The sequence below is a fragment of the Phocoena phocoena genome, chromosome 15 (genome assembly GCF_963924675.1).
Source record: "Phocoena phocoena chromosome 15, mPhoPho1.1, whole genome shotgun sequence".
NCBI classification, from domain to species: domain Eukaryota; kingdom Metazoa; phylum Chordata; class Mammalia; order Artiodactyla; family Phocoenidae; genus Phocoena; species Phocoena phocoena.
The window spans coordinates 4,142,204-4,151,229 of NC_089233.1; the positions used below are offsets into that span (position 1 = coordinate 4,142,204).

General features: G+C 45.2%; 1 protein-coding gene across 1 annotated transcript in view; it reads right to left on the bottom strand.

Annotated features, from left to right (window-relative positions):
- RNF216 (ring finger protein 216) overlaps positions 1–8,448 on the bottom strand; it is a 170,356-nt gene extending 161,908 nt beyond the window's left edge. The window contains exon 1 of the mRNA XM_065892156.1: positions 8,325–8,448. The gene's annotated coding sequence lies outside the window, so the exon portion shown is untranslated. The remainder of the gene's footprint in view (positions 1–8,324) is intronic.
- Positions 8,449–9,026: the final 578 nt, after the last annotated feature.

A 9,026-nucleotide genomic window follows, 5' to 3' on the forward strand; every position in this document is an offset into this window, starting at 1 on the left:
TCCGGAGCCTGTGCTCCACGACGGGGGAGGCCGCGGCAGTGGGAGGCCCACATGCTGCAAAAAAAAAAAAAAAAAATCCTTGATAGTTTATCAATTATAGTGGAAAATATAAATCCTGGAAGACTCAACAATCCACTGTAAAATCTGTACTACAGAAATGTACACTTATACGCACCAGGTCTATGCACAAGAATGTTCATAGCAGCACTATTCCTAACAGCCAAACACTGAAAAGGACTCATATCAATGATGGAATGGACAAATACACTGAGGTATGCTCATACAACTGAAACATACACAGCATCAAGAATCAAGCCATTGTAGTCACACACAATATGAATGGATCTTAAAACATAATAGTTGAGTGAAGGAATTCAGACATAAAAGAAAATATACTGAATGCCTCCATTTAGATAAAGTTTAGGCATAGGCCTAAACTTAGCTGTTTGGGGTGAAATTTCTTTGTGTGTGTGTTGTATTTAACAATGGAAAACTTAGAGGGAAAAAAGTCACCATAAGGGAAAAAAGTCACCCTAAGGGAAAAAGAGAGTGGTTGCCTCTGTGAAACAGTATTTGGGGGTCAAGAGAAGAAAATTATTGCTTTTATTTCTTTCTGTAGTTTGATTTTTGAACCATTTTCTTGCTTTACTCTGACGGACATCACAAGAATGAAAATCAGTAAGAACAAACCAATGGGGGACAATTATAACTGCTACAGTGGCTTTTTAGTTCCAAGATCCTATCTGTAACCTACCCACTCAAGGTTTTTCTTCCTAAGAAAATCTCAATTTTCTTTGCCTTCCTGTGAGAAATCATGTACTTCAGAGGAGGTGGGCCCCAGACCCTGGCTTATTATATGATGTCTATAGATAGTCAAATAATGTCATCATTTTCCCAACTTAAGATACTATAAAATTTTATATCAAGACTATGTTTAAGTATTACAACAGAATTTTCTGGTACCTATAACTGAACATAGGTATCTCAATGTTTAAAAATTATAAACCCAAGCATAAGTTTAGGTATCTCACTTGAAATAACAATAATGATGCTACTGATTTTATAAATAGCATGGTATAATGGAAAGAGCTCTGGTATCAAATTTCAACTGCACCTATTCAAGTACTTTTCTTTCAAATACAATTTTTTTAAAAAATATTTATTTATTTAATTGGCTGTGCCGGGTCTTAGTTGCGGCACGCAGGATCTAGTTCCCTGACCAGGGATCGAACCTGGGCCCCCTGCCATGGGAGCACGGAGACTTAGCCACTGGACCACCAGGGAAGTCCCATCAAATACAATTTTTAAAAAGCATTTTGGGACTTCCCTGGTGGCACAGTGGTTAAGAACCCGCCTGCCAATGCAGGGGACACGGGTTCAAGCCCTGGTCCGGGAAGATTCCACATGCCGCGGAGCAACCAAGCCCGTGCACCACAACTACTGAGCCTGTGCTCTAGAGGTCGCAAGCCACAACTACTGAGTCCACGTGCCCCAACTACTGAAGCCTGGGCGCCTAGAGCCTGTGCTCTGCAACATGAGAAGCCCCTTCTCGCCGCAACTAGAGAAAGCCCATGCACAGCAACGAAGACCCAACGAATGCAGCCAAAATTTAATTAATTAAAATTTAAAAAGCATTTTGAACACTTAATTCCAATAACCAAGCTTATTTCTTCTTTTACCATAACTAGGTTCCTTCAATTTTACACTGGAAATCAAAGGAAAATGTGATTTATTTTATATCTAATTTAGTTAGACTGTCAAGCTTGTAGTTAAGCAGATTACTAGTGATGCTTTAAAAGCAAGATTCCTCATGAATGGCAAGTACAGTGGCCCCAAGCTGCAGTGAGAAAAGAAGACTGATGATGAAATTTCTACTCCTGACTAGCTTCTCTGTAAAGGTCATTTAACTCCCTGACATTCAGTCCTCTCATCTGGGCTCAGAGCAGATGGCCTAAGTATGAACCATGGTTTCACCAATTAGTGAATCAGTGCCTATGCATAAACTGCTTAATCTCTTGGGCCTAATTCCTTTATTTGTTTTAAAATTAATTGAGTTAAACATATATAAAGTGTTTAGCATAATGACTGGCAAATAGCAAGTGTCACATTATGACATTATTACCTGTGAAATGGAAACAGCAGATGCAGTGTTTACTACTACTACTACTACTATGTTGATAATACAACCAAACGGGGGGAGAGGGGTGGAGAGAGAACTTTATTCTCCTCTTCCAAGCTACTTTTCACTAGTATTACAACTATTCACAGTAAAACTTTTACTTCCTTCTATAAGAAACTTCGTTTTCCCTTTGGAAGTAGCAAGAAGCTATGTATGTCTTTTTGCTTATTGATCAGACACCAAAGTGGAGTTCAGAAATAGGAAATGCCACCCATAAAAGAATATTTCAGTTGTCACCTCTTGCTTTTAATTATACAAATAATCATTTACACATTTATGATTATACTCTACAGTCAAATATACCAATTAATGCTTCCAAATTAGAACTTAAAATTAGGATATATTTCATCACTTCATTACTCAGTGGAGAATCTTATGTAGTAATATTATAAGAATTTAAGAAAACTGGATGACAATTCTTCTATCTTCTCTTCCACCTCCCACAACTGTCCTAATGATCTTTTATTTTAATCCCCTTCACTTCGTTGTATGAATGAATCAACACATGATGAGAAGGAGTCCGCATTTTGTTTTCTCCATATGCCCTTGACTATGTCTTACTCATAGCTGTACTTCCAGAGTCTCACAGTTGTTGAATGAATGAGTGGCTCCAAAAACATACTCTTCTGCCAGAGACTGGAGCTCTTCATCATAGCCATATACAATCAGAGTCAAGTAACATGGCTTACACAACAACAATCAGTTTATCATGATTTTCTTCAGTTATAAAGTATTACACCATTATAGAAAATTTGGAGAACAAAGGAAGTCGGGAAAAGATGGGAATCACCCATGGTTCTCTCACACAATTTTATGATTCCCGAAACTGCATCTTTGCTTCCTTGTGACCAGGGTCCTTGGGTCTGTCTCTAACAAATCATTTTCTTCTCAATTCTTCTATTCATGTCACTTCTCCACTTTTCCTTCCAGATGCTCCTAATATAATACTGTATGGTCCTGGGGTTTTGTGGTGTTCCTGTTTTCCAGAGTAATCTCCAAAAATATGCCCATCACTTCTGCAACACTGATTTTGGGGTAATAAAGGATGTTTCAAATTTAGTGGGTTAATAACTCTTTGAATGTTCTAGAGAAAGGTGGGCAAAGAAGAGCCAGGCACAGGCTGAGAGAAGCTGACATGCCCGTGTCATATCAGCACCCACAAAACCTCTTCCTAGCATATTTTTTTAAGTGTCTATAAATGATTATCGCTTTTAACTCCAATACTAGTTTCTCATCTTAACATTTAGGTAGCCATTCTTTGTAATCCTGTACTAATATGTAATCAATATTAAATTAACACAGAAAAGTTAATAACGGTTATTTCTAAGTAATAGGTTTACATTTTTTGCTTCCTTATATTTTTATATACTAAATTGGTATTATTTACATTAACATTTAAAATTAAAATACATTACAAGAGTTTGGCAAATGTTTATTGCAGGCTCACCACATGGTATAAAGAATTTGTGTTATGCATCATGGGGAACACAAAGAAAATCCAACATGGATCTTGCTTCAAAGAACTTCCATCAGTGAGAGAAAATATGCACACAATTAAGTATACTACAAAGTATAAACCCATTAGTGCAATACAGAGACTATTCCAGTTGAAAGAGGGCAGGCAGTCAGAGTAGGCTTAGTGGAGACAGCAATATTTAAGCTAAACTTAATGCTCTGCCAGTTCCAGGCTTAGTTTTAAGAGAACAGCACTTCCATCTAGGGCTCTTGAAACCCATAGTCACCATGTAAGAAGTCTGACTACCCGATGGAGAGACCACATGGAAAGCCCTGACACTACATGAAGAGGGAAAGGGCAGCTGAACCCAGTCTTCCAGCAGTCTCAGACAAGGCGTATGAATAAAGAAGCCATTTTGGAAGTATATCCTCCAGTCCCAGCCACCTTGGCTGACAGCATGCGTGTGGGGGGAAAAAGGCTCAGGTGAGTCCTTCCCAATTTCTTGACTCAAAAAACTGCCAACAAATAAAACCGTTATACTAAGTCACCAGGCTTGGAGGTGGTTTGCTAACAGGTAAGTGAAGCAGAGCTCTAAGTTTACTTTCTAATCAATGGGAAGCAATGCAGAGAGCTGTGCTTTAGGAAAATCAACCTAGCTGCAGTGTGTAATCTAGTGGCAGGAAACCCAGGAAGCAAGAGCCAGTGAAGTCTGAGCTAAAGGTAACAGTAAGCAGAGGGAGGAAAAGATACAAGATACTGACCACAGAGGTTAGATTCAATGGGATTTTTGTATGTAATTGGCCATGAAGGGCATGAGGAAACAAGGAGTCAAAGTTGACCTCGATGTTGAGATTAGGTGACTGGAGGATGGTGATACTATTAAGAAAGAACAAGGAAGCTGATGAGTTCAGAATAAGAAAATGCAATGCATATTAATTTCAATACATAAAATGAAAAAACTACAGTAAAACAGCATCCATAATTACAGATAATATGCAAACAATTAGTCTGGAGTTTAAGCAGTTTAAAAGAGCTCTAAAAATCCTGTTATCAGTATCTTTCTACAATACAAAAGGTTTTAAACCAAAAATTATTCAAAATTTTTGGTGGGGAAGCTACAGAGTTTAATATATAACATTGAGATTTTTCATCAACTGTCAACTGAAAATTGGTTCAGAAACTGGGATGTGGAGGGCTTCCCTGGTGGCGCAGTGGTTGAGAGTCCACCTGCCGATGCAGGGCACACGGGTTCGTGCCCTGGTCCGGGAAGATCCCACATGCCGCGGAGCGGCTGGGCCCGTGAGCCATGGCCGCTGAGCCTGCACGTCCGGAGCCTGTGCTCTGCAATGGGACAGTCCACAACAGTGAGAGGCCTGCGTACCGCAAAAAAAAAAAAAAAAAAAGAAACTGGGATGTGGAAACAACCTAAGTGTCCATCGACAGATAAATGGATAAAGGAGATGTGGCACATATATACAATGGAATATTACTTAGCCATAAAAAGAAACAAAACTGAGTTATTTGTAGTGAGGTGGATGGATCTAGAGTCTGTCATACAGAGTGAAGTAAGTCAGAAAATAGAACAAATACCATATGCTAACACATACATATGGAATCTAAAAAAAAAAAAAAGGTTCTGATGAACCTAGTGACAGGACAGGAATAAAGACACAGACATAGAGAATGGACTTGAGGACATGGGGAGGGGGAAGGGTAAGCTGGGACAAAGTGAGAGAGTGGCATGGACATACATACACTACCAAACATAAAATAGCTAGCTAGTGGGAAGCAGCTGCATCGCATGGGGAGATCAGCTCAGCACTTTGTGACCACCTAGGGGGTGGGAGGGGGGGGTGGGGGGTGGGAGGGGGGTGGGGGGTGGGAGGGGGGGTGGGGGGGTGGGGGGGTGGGGGGTGGGGTGGGAGGGAGACGCAAGAGGGAGGAGATATGAGGATATATGTATACATATGGCTGATTCACTGTGTTATACAGCAGAAACTAATACAACATTGTAAAGCAATTACACTTCAATAAAGATGTTAAAAAAAAAGAAAGAAAAGAAAAAGAAACTGGGATGGATAGGCAAGCATATACTCATCCACAAAGGGGAGAAATCAATGTTTTCAATGATATTTTTACAGTTGAATACTCTGTGAACTCGTGATATCCTGTCCCTTCTATCCCAATACTGTCTACAGGTTACACCCTAGGATAAATTTTCACATAGCATTGAGTTTTTGTTTTTTTAAAAAAAACACAGATCTCATCATGGTAGAACCAAAATCCTTACCATGGCCTGTGAAACACTGCCTCATATGGCCCTTGCTGACTAGCTAGCCCCACCTCATACCTCTTCCCCCTATTCACCAATCTGCAGGCACCAAGGCTCAGGTCCTTGAACATTCCATGCTTCTGCCTTCCACTTCAGGCTCTTCTCTCTGGCTGAGTTACTCCTCTTCACTGCCTCTCTTTGACCAAATTAACTGTATTCATCCTTCAGTTCCTCATCTTAAATGTCACCTCCTCAGAGAAAAACCTTTCTGGACTAACCCCACTGTTTGTTCACACACCTCTCACTCCTTCAAAGTACTCACCACAATGATAATCTACAATTTAGGAAGCTATGATTAATATCTATCTCCTCTGCTAAAAAAACATTCATTCCTGGGCTTCCCTGGTGGCGCAGCGGTTGGGAGTCTGCCTGCCGACACAGGGGACGTGGGTTCGTGCCCCGGTCCGGGAGGATCCCACATGCTGCAGAGCGGCTGGGCCCGTGGGCCTGTGCTCCGCAATGGGAGAGGCCACAGCCTCAGGACATAGGACACAGCCTGGCAAAAGTAAACATTCCAGAAGAACTTTTTGAACAAACAAGAAGTTCACAGGTATAGCAGGATAATTAGGAGCATGAACTCTGGAGCCAAACTGGGTTCAAGTACCAGCTCTGACTAACCCTTACAAGCTTTGCAACCAGGTAAGCTATTTTTCAGCACCTCCCTTTCTTTCTCTTTAAAATAAGAATAATGACAAAACCCACAGCACTGAGGCGTCAAAGAGTTAATATATGGAAAATCTTTAGAACAGCATCTGGCTAAAGACAGATGTCTGTAAAGATCTAACTACAGCCTAGAATTTAGTGAACCCTCATTAAACAGGAACTATCAGAATTAGTAAACACAGGCTCTCTCATCTATCCTGTTTCATAAACTTTCAGTCTCCCAGACTCACATCTCAACTTCCTTTATTAGACTTCTCCAAAGGGGCTGCAAGACTTCTCTTTTATTAACTGCTGCCTGTCTTCAGGAGAAAAATCTAAAGCCTCTATTTAAGTTTACGGGGAGGTCCAAAATCTGGCCCCAGGCTCTCCAAATATTTCCTTAAATTCAACCACTCCCTACCCCCAGCCGCAATAAATTACTTCTACAAAACACCAACGAAGCAAGGCCATTTCTTAAAGGTCTTCCAGTAGGCCAGCATACTAAAGTCTGCCCAGCCCTCTCTCAGCAGGGTAAGTCATCTTCTCTTTGCATCAAAAAGCCTAGGACAGGGACTTCCCTGGTGGCGCAGTGGTTAAGAATCCACCTGCCAATGCAGGGGACACGGGTTCAAGCCCTGGTCCGGGAAGATCCCACGTGCTGCGGAGCAACTAAGCCCGTGCGCCACAACTACTGAGCCTGTGCTCTGGAGCCTGCGAGCCACAACTACTGAGCCCGCGCACCTGGAGCCCGTGCTCCGCAACAAGAGAAGCCACCGCAATGAGAAGCCCGCGCACCGCAACGAAGAGTAGCCCCCCACCCCGCCGCGACCAGAGAAAGCCCCTGCGCAGTCAAAACTAACTAACTAAATAAAAATTAAAAAGCCTGGGACAACCCTACCCAGACGCTTATCACGACGCATCCGAGTTCTCTACAGAGCCCTCGGCTCGCTGATGTCGGAACCCTGCCCAGCGGACATCACCGGGACCTTGCAGGCACTCGGTGAGCTTGGTCACGGGACTGAAGCGGCCCGAAGTTTTCGACAATCGTCCCACACGGTATTCGGGCCACATCTCACGCGGGAAGACCGGCCTCGTTCGCCGCTCGGCGCTCCGGGCACATTTGTCGGGTTCGCGTTCCCCGCGCTGCCCAGAGTTCTAACACACTCGGGGAGGCCTCACGAGGGCTGGGCAGCAGTGGCCGCCTTTTCGAGAAGACGCCCCTCCAGAGCCGAGTCGGGAGGGTTTGGGACCGCGGCCCGTCAGCCCCCCGCCACCCCTCGCCCGGACCAGGGCGTCGGAGATGAAAGTCACGGCATGTTGCCCCCCCGCGCGCCCCCGGCCGCGTTCGGCTCCACGGCCACCGCCTCCCGTGAGGCGCCGCCGAGGAAACTCGGTCTTTCGGATTTACCGGCCCGCGAAACTTCCCGAAGCGGCGGGAACGGCGGACGGTCCGCCGGCCGCCCGCACCTCTATCGCTCCCTCTCGGCCGCTAGCCCCGCTGCTCCGGACGCTCGGCGCTAGGCGGCGCCCCGCGCGGCCCCGGGTTCGCTCGAGTCGGGGCTACGTCTGAGCCCGGCCAGCGCCCCCCGCCGCCCCTCACAAACGAGCCCCCGCCCCCACCCTCACCCACGGGCTCAATGGAGGCGCCGGGCTGAGACGCCACTAGCCTCACAGAGCCTCCCGAATAGCTGGCGCGCCCCGCGGCCGACACTTACTCACCACTCACCTCGCCGGCTCTCGAAGCAGGCTCGGCGGCTTCTGTCGCCGCAGCTTCTAGTCCGCAGGAGCACCACGACAGCTTCGTGGCCGCAGCCGAGGCCGCCGCTGCGCTCCTTCCGGCCCTGCCGCGGCGTCACCTCGCGCCTGCGCACAGCGCCCCCTCCCGACTAATGACAGGAAGAACCATAGAGGCACGCCGGGTGATAGGGAGGAGGGGTCTGGGGAGTAACACCATAGAGAGGGACGCCTGTCCGCTCCTCCATCCCGGCTCACGGCCCGCTGAGTCTTGACTCCCCCACTAGGCGGGAGGACGAAAGGAACTGAGAGCCCCTCAACCCCGTGAGGAGGTGTCACTGTCTCCCTGGAGTTTTCAACTCCAGGGCGTGAAGCGTGAAGCGGGCAGCCGTGGAAATCTCCTGGATATGCATTTAATTGCATCCGTTGTCTTTGGCAAGTCATTCATGCAACACATTTCGGAGGGCTTCCTGTACGCTAGGCACTGGTCTAGGAATTGGAGCCAAAACGGCATAGACTGTCCCTGTTCTCATGAAGCTTATGTTTTATTGGGAAGTCAATAACTGGTGAACTAATTAACTAACCAACTAAAATACTAGCCTAGACAGGAAGTGTTCTGGAAACACACACACACACACACACACATACACGAAAAATAAAACAGAAGAAGGGATAGAGTGATG